General features: G+C 36.2%; 1 protein-coding gene and 1 long non-coding RNA gene across 4 annotated transcripts in view; one reads left to right on the forward strand and one right to left on the reverse strand.

The window, feature by feature from the left end:
• Positions 1–11,730, reverse strand: part of LOC141370942 (uncharacterized) — a 52,030-nt gene extending 40,300 nt beyond the window's left edge. The window contains exon 1 of the long non-coding RNA XR_012375447.1: positions 11,684–11,730. This is a non-coding gene — a long non-coding RNA (uncharacterized lncRNA). The remainder of the gene's footprint in view (positions 1–11,683) is intronic.
• KCNH7 (potassium voltage-gated channel subfamily H member 7) overlaps positions 1–23,118 on the forward strand; it is a 474,524-nt gene that overhangs the window by 57,144 nt on the left and 394,262 nt on the right. The window lies entirely within an intron of this gene.

The following is a 23,118-nucleotide window of genomic DNA, read 5'->3' on the forward strand; positions in this document are numbered from 1 at the left end:
GATTCATACAACCTAAAATATTTCCTAGCTGGTCCTTTACAGGAAAAATTCTGCCTATCCCATATAGTTTGCCTTTCCTTATAGGGGAAAAAAAAAGTTGAATGTTGCTAGCAAAATGAAATGGATTCTGTGGAACATAATAATGGTATATGTAGAAACAAGATTAACGTGGCTGTTCATGTGGGACGGACGTATAAGCAGTTCTGCTCCTGTTGCAGGAGAGAAGTGTTGGGAACCTCCCAAGATGGGACAGGCGCAGGAGTGGATAGATGTGGACTTAGGGGTTGATGGAGTGCAGTTGCGGGACAACATCAGGGCTGATCCAAAGGAGCCAGGTGAATGAGTGCAGAAATAGGGAAGTCAAAAGGCAAACAGTAGAGGGGAAGATGGAGAAATTTATTTTAGAAGTGCGCAATGCACTGGGGCTCCTGGGTGGCACAGTTGGTTGAGCGTCCGACTCTTGGCTTTGGCTCAGGTCATGATCTCAGGGTCATGATCTCAAGGTCATGAGATTGAGCCCTGTCTCAAGTCCTACGTGGGGCTCTGCACTCAGTGCAGAGGCTGCTTAAGACTCACTCTCTCTGTTTCCTTCCCCACTGCTATCTCTCTCTCAAATAAATAAATAAATCTTAAAAAAAAAAAAAAGAAGTGTGCAATGCATTAAATGTGGCATAGTTCAAAGAACATAGACCTGAGATCTGAGGGACCTGGGTCTGAGTCCCAGCTCTCCCAACTCTACACGTGTGACATTGAGAAAATGACCTTTCTCAGCCTGTTTCCTTATCTGCAAAATGAGAAAAATGATGGTTTTTGATGAGGTCATAATGAGATGTCTTGCACTTAGCATTGTGTTTGGGACATATTAGATAATTGTAGGAATATTAGGTTATTTTTATTATTATCTATAAAGTTATTATATTTCCATATATATATTTCCATATATATGAAAAAATATATGTTATATATGGAAATTAGGCCATCATAACAAGTATTGCATTACATTAAAGTAGATTTCATTTTCATTTGTGTCAAAAGTGAACCCTTCGCTTGACTTTGGCCTATTTCTTCTTATTATTCAATCATCTTTTTTTATACCTCCTTAATAGACAGACAATTTGTCATGTACGTGCCCAAGTAGGAAGCTTTCTAATATAACATCAATTTCCTTGGCATTGAAGAATAAATTTAAATGATTCATTAGCATTACAGAATTATTTGTTGAAATTGGTATGATTTTAATGGAATTAGAGGATATGACCAGATTATTCTCTTCTGAAAACTTAGTACTTTGACTTTGCATTTATATTTATTTTTATTTTTAATAAATGTTTCAACCTCAACCATTTGTCTTTCTACAGCTATCCCAGGGCGTAATGAAATTGGCATGGCCACCTACCTAGTCACCCAAGAATTCTTTTTTTTTTTAAAGATTTTATTTATTTATTTGAGAGAGAGAGAATGAGAGATAGAGAGCACGAGAGGGAAGAGGGTCAGAGGGAGAAGCAGACTTCCTGCTGAGCAGGGAGCCCGATGTGGGACTCGATCCCGGGACTCCAGGATCATGACCTGAGCCGAAGGCAGTCGCTTAACCGACTGAGCCACCCAGGGGCCCCTCACCCAAGAATTCTTACAGTTGATCTTTTTTTTTCCTCTCTTTGCCTTTCTAATCCTTACTGATCATTATATAATTTTTATATACTAACCATGATTCAAATACCAAAATCAAAATTAAGTAAAGCGAAAGAACTTTTTTTATAGTAATTATCAATGAATAGGCCTTATGCATACATGAGTGGTCATGATGTACAGATAAAAGATTTGTAAGCTATTATACCCACAACATACACATACACACCCATATAATCTGTCTTAGCTACTGAACTTTTAAAAAAGAATATTTTTTCCTTTCTACCTGATTTAGAAACTAATTGAGACTCAGATGCAGGGTCCAAATAGCTGGGTCAGTTTTATTACCAGTGAAAACTAGGTTTGGTGAGTTTGGCTTAGCTGGCAAGTAAACAAACCTTACAATACTTTTTGTTAAATTGAACCTTAAGCATTGCTTCTTAAGAGAGGGGTGAAAGGGCAAGAGTGTCAAGCTAGCAGAAGTTCTCTGCATGGAAACATTAAGAGTAGGGAGTAAATGTTTACTCATAACATTAGTTTGTTCTTTTTTTTTCTTAAAAGATTTTATTAATTTATTTGAGAGAGAGAGAGAGCACAAGAGGGAAGAGGGTCAGAGGGCGAAGCAGACTCCCCGCTGAGCAGGAAGCCCGATGTGGGACTCGATCCCGGGACTCCAGGATCATGACCTGAGCCGAAGGCAGTCGCTTAACCAACTGAGCCACCCAGGTGCCCAACGTTAGTTTGTTCTTAAAACTCTTTCTTACAGTTAAACATATGTGAGTAGAAGAACATTAAATGCCTGAGATTATTCTGAAGCAGAGCAATGCAGTGTTTATCCCCATCCATTTTGATATCAAATTTCCCTCAAAAATCTTATTCTTTGTTAATCTTTTATTGTGTCTCTTTTAACATGTATCCTCTTATGTTTCATGTATTTTCAGTTGTTCTGCATTCTGATGTATTCCCATACCACTGACGTTGGTATTTATTTGATTGCTAATCTTTTATCTCTCATGCAAACATGATTTAACTTGCAGTGTGATTTCACCTTGATGAGTACTACTCTGGTGGCTCACTGAGCATTCGGTCTTGCTGTACATGTCCACTGCTGTCTTTCCTGCATTTTGGTTTATCCTTTGAAGCAATTTGTGGTAGTTACTACCAAACTCTTTATTTCCAGTCTTCCTTAATGCACACATTGGGTTTATATGTAATGATTCATTTACCTGATACATACCAAGAAGGATCATTATATAGGCCAAAGCTAGTCCTTTTAAGAATTTTACCAAATAACACAATAACCAGTCTTAGAAAAATCAAGTTTTTAAAATTTGCTTCAACTCAGTATTACATTCAGCAGGATAATACAATTAATGTTAATTCAATTTATGTCACTAGTCTATCTTGTTTCACATGAGAGACCAAAATAAAGTACCCAGTAAACATTTTCTTTATGACATCCTATTGTGAATTTACTCAGAGCCATGTGTCTTAGCTCTGGTTAAAATCTTGGCTCTGCTACTGGTCTTAAGGTCATTGAAAAATTGCTTCAATTTCTTAAGTGTCAGTTTACTTTTTTGCAAAATGATGATACAAACCTCACAAGATTGCTGAAGAATAAAATGAGATGATATAGGTAATGTATGGTGATTAACATAACAATAAAAGTTTTTAAAAATGAGATAATAGTTAGTATATATAAAGTACTTAGCATAATGCTTAATTTATGTAAAACATATTCAACATAGATTAGTCTCAACTTCAACATTTACTCTCCCACTTTTCATGCCCCTGGAAGACAGTAGTCTGTTGGTGATACTTGTTTAGTAAACAACAGAATAATGTTAAAGATTCCAGAACCCCCTTATATGATAACTCACTCAGCCAATATGTATGGAGCCTGGGATGGTGAGTGGACACCAGGCTCCAAATACCAACTCCAACTCCAATGACAGAGCACTGAGAACAGGGAGAGAGAGAAAGAAAATAATAATTGTTGGAGGGGGTGGGTTCATAGAGAAAACTTCTTGTAGAATAGTTCATCCTGTGTCCATACTTTCCCCAAGTCAAGAAGTTACTTCATGTTTCTCTACTATGCATTGATTTTTTTTAAGATTTTATTTATTTATTTATTTGAGAGAGAGAGAGAGAGCACAAGCCAAGGGGGGGGTTAGAGGGAGAAGTGGGCTATCCTCTGATCAGGGAGCCCTGATGACGTGGGTGGGGGCTTGACCCACGACACTGAGATCATGACCTGAGCCAAAGGCAGACCGAGCCACCGACAGCCACACAGGCGTCCCTGGGCATTGCTTTTAGTTAAAGCTCTTTGAGGAATGAAAAACAAAACCACACCTTGATATCTCAAGTAGAAATGGGAGTGGAACGGTGGCAGATATGATAAGGAGATGAGAGCCAATCTCATTGCTATCCAAGATCACGAAGTGAAGTACAATCATGTCCCATAGAAAGGAAATGAGGAATTGCTAAGTCCAGGACTTTCTCCTTCAGAGGCTGTGTGGTCTCCTGTCCTCTCGTTTTTCTCTTCTCTCTCCCGATCCACCCTCTGCAACCCGACTGCCTTTCTTTTCTCTCTTCCTCTCTCTCCTCTGCCTTTCCCTCTTGACTCTTTCCCCCCTCTCTCCCCACCCCTCCTACCAGCATTTTTCACTTGTACTTGGTCCCAAATGCAGTCTTTAAATCAGTATATCCTTTCAACTCATCACTCAAAGATAATTGGCTTAGTCTTTCACTATTTTAATTACACTTTCCAGAGAGGAGCTGGTTTGGCTCAGATCATTTGTGTTACTCAGTGGCTTGGCCTCCATAGATATGAGGGTGAGCACTTGGGTTGCACTCATGTGGTACCTATAGTAAGACTCCCCTCCAGAGGCCATATGAGCAGGTTCATTAGGAAAGTAGCAGTTATTTTCCTAGCACTTCTCACAGGATCTGGAAAGCAGTGTGTGCTCAATAAATGTCTGCTGAATTAATAAATGGTAACATTGAGTTCATAGCTTATTTTGCTAAGATTCTCAGCTTTGCTAATAATTGGCAGCCAGTATGTGTCAAGTCTTTATCATTAGCCAGGCATTGTTTGATGTACATTCCATGTGTTCAGTCTGTAATCTTCAAAACAGTCCTATGGGAAAATCAGGCATGGAAAGGTTGAATAACTTGTCCAAGGATACAGAGCTAGTAGAGAGAAAAGCCAAGCCTATGCCAAGCCTATGCCCAAGCACTTGGGCTCTAGCCTTCTTGAACTCCATTCGAAACCATCTCCAACTCTGCGCTTTATTTCTTACAATATAAAGCAAATGTATTTTAACTTATACCACTATTGATATTTTAGCACTTTTCAGTAGTAGTTAAAAAATAATAAGAGCACGGAGTTGTATAGCAGTAAATTAATAGATACCAAGAAGATCAGAGTTGACTGGCATACAATGCAAATGGATGGCTAAAAAAGTTTAGCATTTTGTTCCTAAAAATGTTTTATTTTCTGCTTTTCCTCTCCCTGGTTCTACATCTCTATATTCTCTTCTTTTTTCTTTTTCTTTATCTGTCTTTTTCCTTTTACTAGCCATTTTATTTATATCCATTTTACTACTCAGTGTGACAGCTCCTCTTGTTGTAGAAACCATTTTTACTCAATTTCTGTTCTGTCGCCCAGAACCACAAATTTTCACTGCCTTCTCAAAGGATAGTATGTGAGTGGAAAGGAAAGCATAGTAGACAATAAGAGGAAAGTCTCTTGTGCAACAAAGAGCAAGTCCTAATGACAATTTAATCTCAAAAACTCAAAACATTATGTAAAATACAAAGACAATGAAATGAAAAGTACAAGATAGTTCAAATTGATATTAGACTTACTATTAATCTCAGAAAAACGAACACAGATGTTCTTTTTTTAACTAAACTAGTATACATTTTTAAAAATGGTAATACTCACTGATGTAGAGGACACATAAAGTAGGAGAGCAGTGTATTTCTAGTAAAGAATATGGTGATATGTCTTTGAAGTCTTTAAAATATTTGGGGCACCTGGGTGACTCGGTCAGTTAAACATCTGCCTTTGGCTCAGGTCATGATACCAAGGCTCAGGTCATTATCCCAGGGTCGTGGGATCCAGCCTCCTGGGTTCAAGCCCTGTGTCTGTGTCATAGGGCTCCCTGCTCAGCTGAGCAGGGAGTTTGCTTCTCCCTCTTCCTCTGCCCCTCCCCTTGCTTGTGCATGCTCTCTCTCTTTCTCTCTCAAGGAAATAAATAAAATCTTAAAAAAATATTCATTAATTTCTCTTTCAAAAATTATATGCTAAGAAAATTATTTCAAGGGTGGCATAAATTTGTGTACAATGCTGTCCATCACTGTTATATTTATACAAATCAAGCCTGGTGAAAATTTAAATGTTCAAAAATGAGAAAACGTTAAGCTAGAGATCATACGTATAAAATATGCTACTGTTAAAATGATGTTTTACAAAAAATCAATATTATTGTTAAATGCCATGGAAGTAATGTTTACAAAAATGATTCTAAAGCTTTATGTAAACACAGATATATACATAGTCACAAGCAAGGAGACTCGGAGAGACACCAAAATATTTGTAGCATTCATCTCAGGCTGGTAGAATTATACATAAGTTTTTAAAATACATTTTGGTACTTCCATGTTTTCTCCCATAAGCAGGTTGGTATGAAGGCAATATTCTTCTATTAGGTTTGTGTTTAAAGGAATCTACTACCTGACTTCTCATTACAGACAAGCCTAGAGCCTCCACTTGCCAATACATCTTGGGTACAGGCTTGCTTGTGGTACATGAGGCCCTAAATCTTATGGCTCCAAGTTAAAAGAAACCTGAGGTTGCCCACCTTACATGTAGGGTAAATGTTGCAAAACAGCTGCAAATACCACCATTCAGATAAGCCCTTTCCCAAGATGAAATTCTTTGAGGAGGCAACCGTTAGGGTAAACTTCAGCTTTTTCCTTTCTAAGTAGGAAAATAAAACAGTTCTTTCCTAGTATGTTTTTAAAGAAAGGCATTTCACTGCTAATCAAATACTTTTAGCATTGTTAAAAACAGCATGGATAATAAGAGTTTTAAACACTTACAAAATACTGATAATCAGAATTGATATATCTTAAGTATTGTTTTGTGATGACACTGATTCTGATAAAGTTTCATTCTAGCTACAAAATGAAGGATTAAGGGTGCCTGGGTGGCTCAGTCGGTTAAGCGACTGCCTTCGGCTCAGGTCATGATCCTGGAGTCCCGGGATCGAGTCCCGCATCGGGCTCCCTGCTCAATGGGGAGCCTGCTTCTCCCTCTGACCCTCCCCCCTCTCATGTACTCTCTCTCTCTCTCTCATTCTCACTCTCTCAAAATAAATAAATAAATCTTTAAAAAAAATGAAGGATTAATTCCTAGGTATAAAAAGATTCATTTCTATCCTTTGGGTTTTTGGTTTTGTTTTAGGAGGTTTTTATTTATGTTTGTTTCTCAGTGTGCTTTCTGTTTCGTTTTATTTCTGAGTCATAAGTTAACACAGTTCACACTCCCCCTTTTTTCCCTGTCATTTGCCAACGCCTTTAGTTCATGTTGGTAGGACACAGCTCCTAAGAGTGTTGCTGCTCCTTATAAAGACATATTGGATTTAGAATGATACTTTTTTGTGACTGCAATGTTCAAAGGGCTTTTAGTTTTATATTGACTGAACTATATAATCTGTAATCTTTATTATATATAATTTCTTGAATATTGAGAGCTGTCAGATTAAACTTGCTCTTGTCAGTTACTAGATAATGGGACCCAGAGAAAACAGTAGCTAGTGTCCACCAAGAATTTATTTAGAAATCTTCCCTTGGTATGAGAGGAATTATTTGTTCTGCATGTTATTTGTTCTGGAAGCCTAGAACTCATTTCTTGTTTTTATATCTAAAATACCTATGTAACAAATGTATGTTGAGTACATTAATGAATTTTTGTCAAATTTTGTGAGTATTATAGATTCAGAAATTCCTAGTTTAAGAAATACTGATTTGACATGTGTTTATTTTTATTATTAACAAGACCTGTTATTTATCTCCTTTCAGAGACTCTTTTCCTTTAATACTGGAGGATAAACAGTCTTTATTCTTTGACTGTTACAAGTTATCATTTAATTTAAGAAAATACAGCTATTTTTCTTTGCTCTAGGAAGAATTCTGATATGGTAGGAAAATTTGCCAAGTACAGTTGTATATAAATGTATGTAAAATGTCGTTATAATGATTGAGGTAAACTGATCCATTTGAGGTAAAACTTGATGACAGTTGGTTACCAGGAAAAAAGATAGATGCAAACCTTCAGAGAGGTGATTAGGCTAGCCATGTGTAGGATCCATTTGTCCTGTGTATGGAAAAAGTGGAAACTGGTGCTCTGCTTTTCTTCTCTGAGCTGTATATATGTCTTTCTCCTCCAATGTATACGCTGCTCAAAGACAAGGACAGTATCTTTCACGTTGACACACACACAATGAATATTTAATGCCTTGAATTTGTTGAATTAGGAGAAAGAAATGGGAGGCAAAATGCTGGAGATATAAATGTTAAGGTCATATTTAGTCTAATTATAGCCCTAATTGGCCTTCACTATTGATTCTATGCTATTGAAATAGAGCTTTGAGGATCTCAAGGTTGAAATAGATTGATGTGTCTCCAGCTGTATCTGAGCTGGCTGCTGTGGTACTCACTTTAACAAGCTTTTGAGGCCAATGGAAAGTGGGGAAAAAGGAAGATAGATATAATAAATACTTGAAGAGGAGAAACTATACTACATTGACTGAATTGAGACTGAAAAAGTTATAAGGCTAAAAAAAGATTTCATTTTTATGAAACCAAAAATGCAATATATTGATGTCACTGGAGAAGTTGTAAATAAAAGACAATAATGAGGCATAAAATGAATGCAGTGGGAAGGACATAGTATGATGAAAAAGAACAGCCTGGGTTCAAGTTCAGACTCTCCTCTGGTTACTGGCTATGAACTTTGTAATTCTCAGTTTCCTCATTTCTAAAATGGAGGAATATTAATATTTTACTTATAGAGTTATTTGTCATGATGATTGAATGTGATAAAATATGGGGTTTTTTAGGGATTTTTTGGATTCAAGGACCTGAAATCCATTTACTAACTCAAACAAAATAGGGATGAGTTTTAAATACTAAAAGGAAATTACTGACCAATCAAAAGAAGTACAACCTAGCTCATAAGAAGTTGAAAGTCACTGTGACTCTATTCCCTTTATCTCCTCTCTCTTTCCCTGGGATCTCATGGTCTATTATCAAACTGATTTTTCTGAATTCCTGTGCCATTCTTTATGATGTCTTTGGCTAAGAGTAACAGGAAACTTGATTATAAGGGGCTTATACATCAAGGGATTCATTATCTTTTGTAACACAAAGTTTGAAGGTAGAGTAAATTCAGAGTTGACAATTCAACAGCTCAACTATGTCATTGTGGACCCAGGTTCTTCTTCTCTTTATACTTTACTTCTGCCTATAGGCTTGTCCTCTTCAACTGCCACTTACAGGGTCCCCAGATACCTTAGCCTCAAACATCAGGTCCTCAAGAAGAAAAAGGGCTGTTTTTTCTTGCATATTTGTTTTTAAGAGCCAAGACTACTCATTGGGTATATTCCAGCAATGATTTTCTTTGTAAACTACATAGCATTATACCAATAATCTTAAAGCTATTCATGAAATACTCAAATAGAAACATTCTGAAGATGCAAAGGTATGAAATCAGATGAAAGGTTAAAAAGAAATCTTAAGTTTCACTTCTAGGCCTACTTTATGGATAGACCAGAAATTATACATAGTCACGTGTAAACTGTTTAAATTTGTAGAAATTGTAATCATTTAAAATACCTTCCATATTAAACCTTTTATAATAGTTGCTAGAGTGAACACTAAATTGAGTAAATAGTATATCTAGAAATCTCTCAAGGCAATCGGAAATATACACACATAAAAAATGACATAAAGCCAAATGTAAATGTCAAAGGACTACGTAGGTGTCTCTTAATATATAGGAAGGAATTGAGGAAAACTTCAATAAGAAGTGGCATTTGACCTAACCTTGGGGAAATTTGGGTCTAGAGTTTGGAAGAAAATTCGACTGAATTAAGGGATTTGAATGTCATCGCCATATTGATAATATACAAAACTTAAGAGGGTAAAAGTCACAATAAAACAATTCATGGAGGGGCGCCTGGCTGGCTCAGTTGGTTAAGCGACTGCCTTCGGCTCAGGTCATGATCCTGGAGTCCTGGGATCGAGTCCCGCATCGGGCTCCCTGCTCGGCAGGGAGTCTGCCTCTCCCTCTGACCCTCTCCCCTCTCATGCTCTCTCTCTCTCTCATTCTCTCTCTCAAATAAACAAATAAAATCTTTAAAAAAAAAAAACAATTCATGGAGATGAAAAATAATAAAAACAGGTTATTTTCTCATAATGATGCTTATTACTATAGTGGTATCATATGATATTTACAGTTTCAAAGTGCACGAATTTATGTCTTGTCTAAATGATTCTCTCAGAAGCATGTCCGACAGGTATTAGTATCATTGTTTTGTAGTTTGTGAGACTAATACTGAAAAGGTTTAGACTGCTTCCAAATGAAGCAGTCAGAAAGCAGAGAAACTGAAATCCTTGAGCTTGTCTTTGAACTGAAACCTCACCTTTAGTCATTTATAATGAACTGAAATTAGTACAGAGTCTTTGGATTCTAAAATATCATTATTAAATAAGTAAAATAAATATACATATGAGATCCAGTAGCACTATTCAGGAATTCTGTATTTTAATTACATAATCTAAACATCTTTAGGGTTCTTTCTTCCCATTTTGAATCAAAGTCTGTTCATTAAGATTTTATCCTGTATAGAGATAAAACGAGTGGGTTGTGATGAGAATTCTCAGGCAAATATGTAATCAAATTGCATGAACTGAGGCTTAAGATGTAGCACCTCTGAATACCTGCAATTGGCAAATAAAACCAACCAAAAATTTCATGGGTTTTATTATTAGGCAAATGATGAATAAATTTTAATTAAAAAACAGGAGCATCACTTTGCTTTCATATTGCACTTTTCTAAAATCCCAAAGGGTTAGAAACACGATAGTACACCTATGTACAATATATTAATTTGTTTATAAGGACATCTGTTCCTTCTGTTTTGCTTATTTGCATCTTAAGTTTGTGTATTTACAAAATTTGACTACTCAACTAGCAGATGTCATTTTTAATGTTTGGCTCAATATTTTTTAACCCATTGGGTTTCTCCTTTATGCCATGCACTTACAGATTCATGGATAGATGATAGATAGATAGATAGATACCAAATATATATACATGTATGTATGTATATATGTGCATATATATACACATGTACATATAAACATATACATACATACATATGTTGTTAGGGCTTCTGTTCCTTAAAATAAAACCATATTTGTCCATATCACTTGCATATTACTTACCAAGATCTATAGAAGGCCTTAAAATAGGCTGGTTGTAATAGCAGTATGTGGACAACGCAACTGTTAATTCAGTGAATATTGTTAGTTTATGAATATTCATTAAATTTGTGTTGAAGCAGAATTTCACCTTTGTAAATGGTTGCACCCAGCAAAAGCTCTAATTAGAGGAATTAATTAGGACTTGGAAAGGTGAACAGACTTGTGGGTATTTGGAAGGGGTATTTTTCTCCTATAGAGAAATACCTCCCAGAGAATTTACAATACAGTTTGCATGTACCTCAGGTAAAAGGGGAATGGAGGGCTTTGAATCTTAAGGGCACAGAAAGGAGATGTCTTGTTCAAATTAGCATAAGACATTTTACAGATCCTAGCACACCTAGGTCTTTCCTTGGTGGAATTCATCTTTTAAAAGAGCTGGCTGCCAACATTCAAAACCCCCATTTAACCCTAGCATGAAGTTAAACCCAGTTAAACAAAAACAAGCTCACTATGGAAACTATTCCATGGTCAAAGTGGTGCTTCTTCCCCTCTCAGTTACCTTTATAATATCCCTGCCACCAGAAACCCAAAGGAAGCAGCTGTTCTGAATATGTACAAACAAAAGAAGCTGTTACTATAGCAACCATAGAACTCTGGAAAAGCTCTCTCCTTAACATTAGCCAATCCCTCCTCTTCATCCCTCCCTGTTTTCCTTTTGTGCACTAGTACAAACTGCCCTTGGGCAGAAATGGTGATTGGTAATTTGACTACACGTGGGCCCAGGGTGAGGGGCAGGCAGAGGGAAAGTTGCAGCTTGCATTTACACTTTGCAAGAGCTGGAAGACTTGCTCTTCCTGGCCAATGAAGCTTATGAAAAGACTGCAGAAAGGGACACTTACGAAGTACTGGGTTCCTTTTTATTCTTCTTTAAAAAATACTACTGGCCTCTCTCATTTTCTACTTGATAAAGTAATAATGTCTCTTTGATCTCTTCAGTTTTCCTCCCCATCGCACATTCATACCCAGGAGCCAAACCTGGTGTGGCTGAACGGAATCTGAATGGAATCTGATTCCACAGCTGTTACTGAAATAGAAGAAAAATAGGATTTTTGACTTTAGAAGTAGATGGGTGGTACTGGTTGCTCAAGATTGTTGTTGTGTCTCCCCGTATGGTAGAAAATACAGGAATGGTTTATAAAAATTAGACCCAGCTTCAGAAAACCTGTCCCAAATAATTAAAATTCCAGTCATTTTACCTCAATTTTAATGTCCTGCAAAATTTTACTTTGATTAATCTATCAACAGTATTTTTCATTTACTTTTATATCTCTTTTGGTAGTCTACCTTCAATTTACCAATTGTGTGTACTCCCAAATTAGTTCCTATTAATGTTCTTCTTCCTATACCTTGAATTCAGTCCTGTTCAGGTGTCTTTCTTTTCCTCCATCTTGCCTTCTGAAGAGTAAGTTTACTGTTGAATGTTGGCATTAGTAGCAGACTGGTCTTCTATTTTCTGCTCCCCTGTATTATTTTTCCTCCTTTCATATCCTTTTCCTAGTCACATCAACCAAAATAAAGTCCATGTAAATATTCATGTTAGCATCATGACATTTTAATATTTTTTGAATTTCCTTTTATGGCTCTATTTGATGTTTATATGGTTATATATGTCTAACAATTTAAATATATAACAGCTTTAAAAAATTATGTTAGCTAACCAAAATATATTGGCTAGGTTCTCTTTGCCTATTTAACATGAATTTATTTTGGCTGGAGTAAACTTATACATGATGCTTCATAACATACTAAAATATCATGAATTTGAGAAAATTAAAGTTGAAACTGCATCTGCTTAGAGATTTTTATGTTTGCATTGGGTACATGCCTTTAGTTTTTGAAAAATGATTTATAAGTAGATTTTTTAGGTATCTAATATCCAAGCCCACATTGTTTATCCTCTGTCAAGGAGGAACTGCCCCCCTCCTTCCACTCACACCTAAGCCCTAAAGCATCTTTATTATGCTCTCCTTGATCCATTATAATACTTGCTGCATTATTTACACATCTGTCTAATTAAAGGAAAAAAACACTAACTTTTATCCACAGAGGCTACTGTAGTAGTTGTCACCTAGTAGGTACTGAGTAAATATGTAATGAATGAAGAAACCAATATGCACGAGCAGTGTAAAATGCTTCTGCTGCAAATGCTTTCCTTCAAGTTAATTTTCCACCAGATGATCAACGGAACTCAGACAAAATTGCTAGCACTCTGATGACCCATGGTCATTCATCTCTATTAACCCAATCCCTAGTCCCTCCTTTCTTTTCCCTGTCCAGTTCAGTCAAACATTTATTATTTGCCGAGGCATCAAGCTCTGACCGCCTTATTCTCCACCAATTTTGGAATTTTTTCTGATCATTTTAAGTATCAGCAGGGTGATAGAAACTAGAAAGAAACATACTATGTAACTTGCCGTGAATAATTTTCAGTTTTAGATAATAAAAATCAGTAATGTTGAAGGGATGCTGAGCAGATGCTCTTTGCATTGAACAAATTGTATCTACTTGGCTTATCATGAATGGGATGCAAAATGGCACAGTGGCAATTGATGGAAAGAGAATGTAGATGCAAGACTTTTTCTTAAAGATGCTGACTGGTTCAGTGATTGGAAATGACTCAGAAATAATATTTTTAGTGTTTATTAAGGACTCAGACTGGTGCTCACTGAATTATGGTTGCCGCCCTAAAAGAGTATACATTCCTTTATGAAAGTCAATTTGTATAATTCACACAAAATTATAGAAGTCAAAAGAAATGCATCAATTGGAGGGGATCCTGTGACACTGTTCCTGAACTACACTTTAGAAAGGTGGATAAAAAATTGGACAGAAGAACTATAGTAGCCATGATAGATCTTATCATCTCTATTCTATCCATCATATAATAAAATGCTTTCAAGATGTCATAACGAATCTGTTATCTTAGTGACTGTTCTTCTTTTGGTCACATTGAAAGAACTGCTGAAATAATAGTTTCTTAAATATATAGAATATATTGACTGCTGAGTCTGAATAAAACACAGCTTAAGAATCATATGTCCCGTGTTTAACTATATCTTTATGGTTTTCTACACATATTCATATTAATTATATAATTTCATGTCTCACAAATTTTATAAAGTAGACAGGCCAGGAGTTAATATACTTACTGTATAAACAATGAGTTTGAGGCACAGAGACAGTATCACTAAAATCCAATTCTCATGACTCCTGCAAACTGTCTTCAGACTCCCTTAAAGGAGCCCAAACTTTAACAAGGTGTCAAAACACACTTGACACATTGGAATGAGTTCTAAATGAAGGATGTGCACAATGCTGCTAAGATGGAGAGGAGGCCTCTCAGTCTGTACCATGAGATGGCCTTTGTTGATTCCTCTTCTGCTGAGTAGACCAGGGTGAATCTAAAAGCCACCCTTTTCTCCCCATTTCTCCGGAAGACATAAACTTTCTCCCCACACCTCCTACTCTTACCCCTGTCCTAAGCTTTCTTGCCCTCCAACAAGAGCTTCTTTAGCTTAAATTATTTGCTGCTCATTCATGTATATGTTCTTTCATGGTCCATTTAGAAGGAATTGTATAGTGTGTAGGGGAAAAAAGAAAAATAAAAAACAAGAGAAAGTAAAAGTCTTGACCACTGAAAGTAAAATGTATAGATGAGGGAAACCAGTGTGAGAGACCAACAGAGTAAAGAATACAGAGGGTTGCAGAAAGAAAGGAAACCTTATTGTCCTTGAGGGAGAGAAAGAACAACACTGAATCTTGGTTTCCCAAATCCTCTATCCATCTCTGAGGGACTCACCTTTACTATGTTTCCTTTCCTTTCCTTGGAGTATCAGCAACCGATTCACACCAGGTTAAGTTGGGTGGGGGGGGGGAAGCTGAGACTTACTGGCAGAATGAGAGTTTCTGTCAGAAGTAAAGGTGTATTTATTTATTTAATTAATTTTTTAAAATTTTATTTTATTGTTATGTTAATCAACATACATCACATCATTCGTTTTTGATGTAGTGTTCCATGATTCATTGTTTGTGCATAACACCCAGTGCTCCCTTCAGTACGTGCCCTCTTTAGTACCCATCACCAGGCTGACCCATCCCCCCGCCCTCCTCCCCTAAAGGCATATTTAAACAAACAGTATAAAGGGCAGAGGCTGGACCCCTAACATTGCTGTAAGTCAGAAGCAACTGGAGCCACAGATTTAAAGACCACCAGATACTCTTGTCTAATTCCTGTGATGTATATCACATTGTCACACAGTTGTCCTCCACTGGCAGGAGGGGAATGTACTGTTAAAACTCACCAGATGAAGATCAGACTGCTTGACTTCAGGTACCATACCATCACTCTTTTGCACTAAGACTTGGACAATTCCTCACCTGTAATGTGGTGACTCAAGATGGGGCTGTAAAACATTTAAAGTGCTTGGTACTTACAGTATCTGAACTCAACAAATACCAACTGTTGTTATTGTTGTTGCAACAGATATTTTGGCTTTGGGGACTCACTTCTCAAAGAACTGTTGCCTAAGAGAAACAGTCTCTGTTCTGTAGGTTCTGGCTTGAAAACAGCTTGGGACTGTTCCTAATTATCCTAGTTATGGTCATATGTTCAGACTGTAAGAATACAGGGACTTTGGAACTACAAGTTCGAAGTCAGTAGGGGAGGGACATGTCCAGTGGAAAAGATGGAAGGGATGCCGAGCAGATAAAGTAATAGATGTTTACCACATAGAGATGTCTGCAGTATCTATCTTGTGCCTATGCTAAATCTCCCTTCCTTTAAGCTTGCTTGAGTAGGTCTCTAACTGAATCCCTGATGTAGATATTAATGTAAATATAGGTACAAAAGTAGATGAAGAAAATGTAGGCATAGATAGATTACATAAGTACCGTGTGACCAAAAGATAATTGATTTGTCAGTTTTATAGAATAAGAAAACAAGCTTAGGTTTGCTGTAATGTATCAACCTGATTCTTCTATAGGAAAATTTAAAAAACATTCATAAACTTAGAAATCACTGCCAAGCAACTAGAATGATATCTAAATTATAATTAGCCACTATTCTACATGTAAATAATGTTTTGTTCGTAATTGAAAAATAATACTCTGTGCTTATCTTTCTAAGGAAGTTTTATTAGCATGCACATCTAGAGACATTTAAGAGTGCTGTTCAAAAAGACTATGCATTCAATAGAGTATATATCTAAAAGGGAAATCCTTGTTCAGCAGATGCTACAATGAAATAAATGCAGAGAAATAAAATATTGAAGCTGAGCGTATTTGTATGCATACCAGACACTTAGCATTTCTAGTATAATTAGGTTTTAAAGATAAGTGATTCACTACTTTTGATCACATTAAGAATGCTAGTATTTGACTCAGAAGATAACATTTAGGCACTGATGAAGGGATCTTAAATTAATAACACTTAGCCCCAAAGCAAAATTTATAATATTATTCACTTTTAAAGGTAACTAAGTGGTTATACCTTTCCAACCTATGGATCACAAACCTTAAGAGAATGTAGAATTATTATTACAAATCCATAGAAGAAATAAGCATTATCTGAAGATTCCATTAAAAAAATATGTCTTACACACATGTAATTCTTTCTAATGTAAGGAGAAGTTGTTGAGATCGATACAAATGTAATTTACTGAATAAGGGTTCAGGGCACTAATTATCTCTTTAATCAATATATGTCAGAACAAAGTATTAGGTACAAATTTGAGACGTGTTTAAAATTATGTAAAGTTGTTCTTAAACTGAAAAAAGTTTGAAGCCTCCAGTTTAGATTCTCACTGAAATACATCGTATTTCTAAACTGTGTCAATGAATTGTTGAAAATAAAGGCTCTATATATCATCATAAGCTATATTAATTATAGCATTAAGAAATTGCCTGCTGCATGCCACACTGTTACATAACAGTGTGAAAATATTAAGACACTTCCCACATAAGCTATAGGCATACCTCATTTTATTGTACTTAGCTTTATTGCACTTTGCAGATGTTGCATTTTTTACAAATTGAATGTTTGTGGCCACCCCACATAGAACAAGTCTGTCAGTACTATTTATCCAATAGCATTTGCTCCTTTTGTGTATCTCTGTCACATTTTGGTAATTCTCACAATATTTCAAACTTTTAAATTATTATTGTATTTGTTATGGTGATCTGTGATCAGTGATCATTGTTGTTGCTATTATAATTGTTTTGAGGGACCATGAAACATACTCATATAAGATGGCAAACTTAAATGATAAATGTTGTGTATGTTCTTTTTCTTTTTTAAGATTTTATTTATTTATTTGAAAGAGAGAATGAGAGAGAGAGCAGGAGAGGGGGGAAGGTCAGAGGGAGAAGCAGACTCCCTGCTGAGCAGGGAGCCTGATGTGGGACTCAGTCCTGGGACCGCAGGATCATGACCTGAGCCAAAGGCAGTCGCTTAACCAACTGAGCCACCCAGGCGCCCTTTGTTGTGTATGTTCTGACTGCTCCACTGATTGGCCATTCCCCGCCCCCCCCCACTTCTTTCCTTGGCCCTTACTATTCCCTGAGACAAAACAGTACCATAATTAGGCCAATTAATAACCCTACAATGGCCTGTAAGTGTTCAAATAAAAGGAAAAGTCATACATTTCTCACTTTAAATCAAAAGCTAGAAATGATTAAGCTTAGTGAGGAAAACGTTGAAAGCCAGACCTCTTGAGCCTGTTTAAACAGTTAACAAACTTGTAAATGCAAAGGAAAAGGTCTTAAAGGAAATCAAAAGTGCTACTCTAGGAAACGAGTGATAAGAAAGCAAAATATTCTTATTGCTGATTCGGAGAAAATTTTAGTGGTCTGGATAGATCACACTAGCCATCACATTCTCTCACGCCAAAGTCTAATTCAGAGCAAGACTCTAACTTGCTTTAATTCTCTGAGGGCTAAGAGAGATGGGAAGCTACAGAAAGAAGTTTGATGCTAGCAGAGGCTGTTTCATGAGGTTTAAGAAAAGAAGCCATTTCCATAACATAAAAGTGCAAGGGGAAGCAGCAAGTGCTGATTTAGGAGCTGCAGCAAGTTCTCCAGAAGATCTAGTTAAGGAAATTAAAGAAGGTAACTAAACAACAGATTTTCAATGTAGACAATCAGCCTTCTATGGGAAGAAGATGCCATCTAGGACTCTCATAGCTGGAGAGAAGTCAATGCGTGGATTCAGAGGTTGAAAGGACAGACTGATTCTCGTTAGGGGGTAATACAGCTGGTGACTTTCAGTTGAAGCCAATGATCATTTACTATTTTGAAAATCCTAGGGCCCTTAGAAATATCCTAAATGTATTCTGCCTATGCTCTATAAATGGAGCAACAAAGCTTGGATGGAAGCACGTCTGTTTATAACATGGTTTGCTAAATATTTTAAGCCCACTGTTGTAAACTACTACTCAGAAAAAAAAAAATTCCTTTCAAATTATTACTGCGCATTGACAGTGCACCGGGTCACTCAAGAGCTCTGGCAGAGATGTATGAGATTAATGTTTTCATGCCTACTACACAATATTCATTCTGCAGCCCAAGAATCAAGGGGTAATTTTGACTTTCAAGTATTATTATTTAAGAAATACATTTTGTAAGGCTATAGCTGCCTTAAATAGTGATTCCTCTGATGAATCAAGGCAAAGATCATTCATGATTCATTGCAAGATGCCAACATATCAACATTAAGCGGAGTTTGGAAGAAGTTGATTCCAGTCCTCATGGATGACTTTTGAGGGGTTCAAAACTATAGTGGAGGAAGTAACTGCAGATGTGGTAGAAATAGCAAGAGAACTCAAATTAGAAGTGGATCCTGAAGATGGGACTGAATTGCTTCAATGTCATGATCCAACTTGAATGGATGAAGAGTTGTTCCTTATCAATGAGCAATGAAAGTGGTTTCTTGAAAAGGAATCTACTCTGGTGAAGATTGTTGAAACTGCAACAAATAATTTAAAATATTACAAAACTTAGTTGATAAAGTACTGGCAGTGTTTGAGAAAATTGACTCCAATTTGAAAGTTCTACTATGGCTAAAATGCTTTCAAACACCATCTCATGCTACCAGAGAAATCATTTGTGAAAGAATCAATGTGGCAGACTTCACTGTTGTTTTGTTATAGGAAATTGCCAGGATCACCCAAACCTCAGCAACTACCACGCTGATCAGTCAGCAGCCACTGACATCGACTCTCCACCAGTAAAAAATGAGGATTTGCTGAAAGCCAAGATGTGGTTGGCATTTTTTAGCAATAAGTATTTTTTAATTAAGGTATGTGCTTTGCTTTTTTAGACATGCTGCTATTATTGTACACTTAATAGACTACAGGCTAGTGTAAATATAACTCTGGTAGGCACTGGGAAACCAAAAAATTTATGTGACTTGCTTTATTGCAGTATGTGCTCACTTGCAGTGGTCTGGATCAAACATACAGTATGCCTGTACTTTATTATGACCCATTTTTTAGTAAACACATTACACACAAAGTTACCACATATTGATTCTTCAGGGCTTTGTATCTTTTGTATGTTTTAATAGGTGGGACTCTGAAGCCTAATTTGACAATTTTAGTAACAATGTTGGAAATGATTAATGGAAACAAATAGCCATTATCATCTAGAAAGTACTGATACATTTGTAACAGGTTTAAATTGTTTGAGTCTCTGGTTTTAAAAATTCTAAAAGTTTTCCTTTCTCTGTTTCTTTCTTTTTTCTTTTCTTTTCTTCCCTTGTTCTCTCTTCTCTTCTTCCTCTCTCCTTTCTCCTTCCTTCCTTCTCTCTCTCTCCTTCCCTTCCTCTTTTCCTTCTTTCCTTCTTTCTTCCTTATATTTGGTCCTTAATTCAGTTAAACCTGGTTGCAATTTCTTTCCAACCCATGTCAGTGATAAGTACAAAAGCAATCATTTTAATGCACCCTTATTCTTCCTGGTTTGTGGAGGGTCTAGGGCTTAGGTCTAGGGCTTACTTAGTCCAACGAGTTGAGAAGACTTGACTGATCAATTCATTATAGTCACCACTGAAGATGTACTTTGACTTATCTTGGAGATCTGCTTAAAAGATGACATTTCTCTTACCACATTCAGTCCCTCAATGATACGCTGGGCAATTCTCCCCAGATTCCAACAACATTCATGCAGCTACTCCTCCTCACGGGCTGTGCCACTTTCTAGGACCTGTGTGTGAGGCTAGGTTGTAGATCACCACCATTAATAGAAAACGCAATCCAATTCACTTATCTGGCTAGGCAACTTCCCTTTGTATCCAGGAGTCCCAAGGTCTCTATCCAGTTTGTTATGTAGGTAAATGCATTTTAATAATCCCTTCAGAGATCTAAATTTTCTAAAACAAAGGACTGTTGCTCCTGGAGGTAAAGAAACAGAGACCCAATCCTTATGTACCTATCTGGGAAAGGATGAGAAAGTATGTCTCTTTTCTTGAAGAGGCAAAAACTTCTCTGGGCAGTCAACAAGGAATTTTTATTGGATCAGTCTATGACAATATACTTACATATTCTTTGTGTCATACTTTTCTTCCTTAAGTAATCCACTGTTTTCCCTTTATATTTCCTTGGTCTCAAAATCAGTTCATAATGATACCCTTAAATTTCCTCCTGTGCATAGCATATCATGAGAGTTCAAAGTTTGTTTTAAGAGCAATAGAATCTTTATTGCTTGTTTGCTCTCAGTTTTATTGAAATTTCTATAAATTGACTCACATTTTAAGTATAGAGGATTAATCTATAAGATAATTCAATAATAAAGCCTTTCTCATAAGGAACAATTCCTTCTAAATTTAATGCTTTATCACAGCTGCTCGCATATATTTTGATGTCTATAGCATTAACACAACTCCAGAAATCAAGTTACTACCTAAAGCTAAAGAGTTTTTTTCAACATTTCTGGCCTGATATTTGTATAACTTTTTTTTCTCTTTGATTAAACATAATATATTCTCCATACCAATATAACCTTGCTGCTTATACTGGATTCTCACCAATCTTTAATGCCTGCCCAGGAACTCAGAAGATTGTCCTTTCCAGGTATAAAAGTACAGTCATGCAGATTACTGATGAGATGATATAGCTCTATTGCTAGAATTTAAACCTGACAATAATATGCCTGATTTTCCTGACTTTCCCTGATCTCAAGTTTCCCGTATCTCATATCTCCTATAACAAACTGATTAAATATCCATTTGTTTAATTCAACAAATATTTACTCAGCTCTTACTATGTCCCAGGCACAATTGGTCTCATGGAAACAACAGAGAAAGGATAGATTATTGTCCCTTTTTCCCCCTGGTGTTAACAGACTAGATCTGCATATATAATCTCTAGTCTTATTCATTGTACTGACTTTTTAGCTCTGGTTCTGCTCAGGGACAGTGAGCTCATTGAGATTAGAGTCATCTCAGAAGTGCATGGTATAAACTGATGTGGATTGGATGGTTGAGTGCATGAAAACCTAGCACTCAATGGCAGTGTGTCTGATAGGTGTTAAATTTTGGAGAAACTGTGTAATTTGACAATTGTCCCAAGAAACAGGGTCTTTCGCTGCTTTTTACTTGTAGTAGAAATGTGTGCTGTCCTTACTACCTTGTGAGAAACCCAGGGTCTGATATCATGTGCTCCCAGAATATGATGGGGGGTGAATACTTTCACACCATCCTTTGTAGCATGTTTGTGAGCTCTGAAGAAATAATCATCTCTGCACTGCAGTTCCTTTATTTAGAAATTTTGGTAACTTAGATACTTTTGTGATCAGAAGCTTCCTGGAATATTTTGGGGATGATGGGCTAACTAAGTATATAGTTATTTTAGGGAGATTTTATTTTATTTTTTTTATTTCTTGACAGATTTAAATTCTAGCAATAAAACTATATCGTCAGTAGTCCAATCAAGACTGCACTTTTAGAGGGAAAAATACATTAAATAGACTAATTGGGGAACCTGAGGCTAGTCATTAAAATCAGCTGCTTCTTCAATACTTGTTGAGAGATTTGTTTGGAAGTCTTTCTTTCAATCATCCCTAACATTTAAATCTCTAAACACTGATATTCCCATTTTGATTTTCGCTGGCACCAGAGGGAAATGGTAAAACAGCAGATGATTACCTGAGTAATTCATTCCATATTTTCTAACAGCTTGACAGATTCAAATAAAAAATAATAATCTAAAAATAAAAAAGCCACAACTAAAATGAAACATAGAAAAATATTCTTAAATGAGTAGATTTTTCTCTACTCTCCCATATGGTGGAAAGAAAATATGACAGTAAAATGTAAACAGGACCTAATTTTACCACTGCCTATGTTTTGATGACTAACTTGGACTTTTAAAAATAATGATAGATTCAGGTCCTACTACTTTAAATTTTGTGATTATCTAGCTAAAGAATTAGTTGGTGTTTGTTTTTTAATTTGCATTATCTAAGAACAAATCTGATTTAAACACACTCACTTTATAAATTAAATTGCTCTTTAAAACAAGTCCTCTAAATGTTTTGATTTAGTTTAGTCTGTAGTTTCAAATGAAAGCAACAAAGATGACATTTTCCTTGGATGTAAAAGGAGACTGAAGCCAGAGAAGTGTCACCTCAACAATAGGCATTTATTAAGCCTTTAATATATTTCAGGACTTGTCCTAAACTCTGGGTACAGCAGTAAACAAATGGGCAAGGACATTGCTCTCACATAGTTTACATTCAACCTATGACAGAGTAAAATTGAAATCTTTGTAAGTCACTTTACCTTTTTGGTTGTTTTTCTAAATAAGATTAACCTCCTCTTCAGTTTATCCTGTTGAAGTTTTGATACACCTTGAGAGGAAGATGTATAAAATTTTATCATCTCTTGAAGTCTACTGAATAAAAAAGCTAATATTTCTTTTCTTTTTTTCTTTCTTCTTTCTTTCT

This window comes from Callorhinus ursinus, unplaced genomic scaffold, assembly GCF_003265705.2.
Source record: "Callorhinus ursinus isolate GAN/ISIS: 27379988/994484 unplaced genomic scaffold, GSC_fseal_2.0 scaffold2, whole genome shotgun sequence".
NCBI lineage: Eukaryota > Metazoa > Chordata > Mammalia > Carnivora > Otariidae > Callorhinus > Callorhinus ursinus.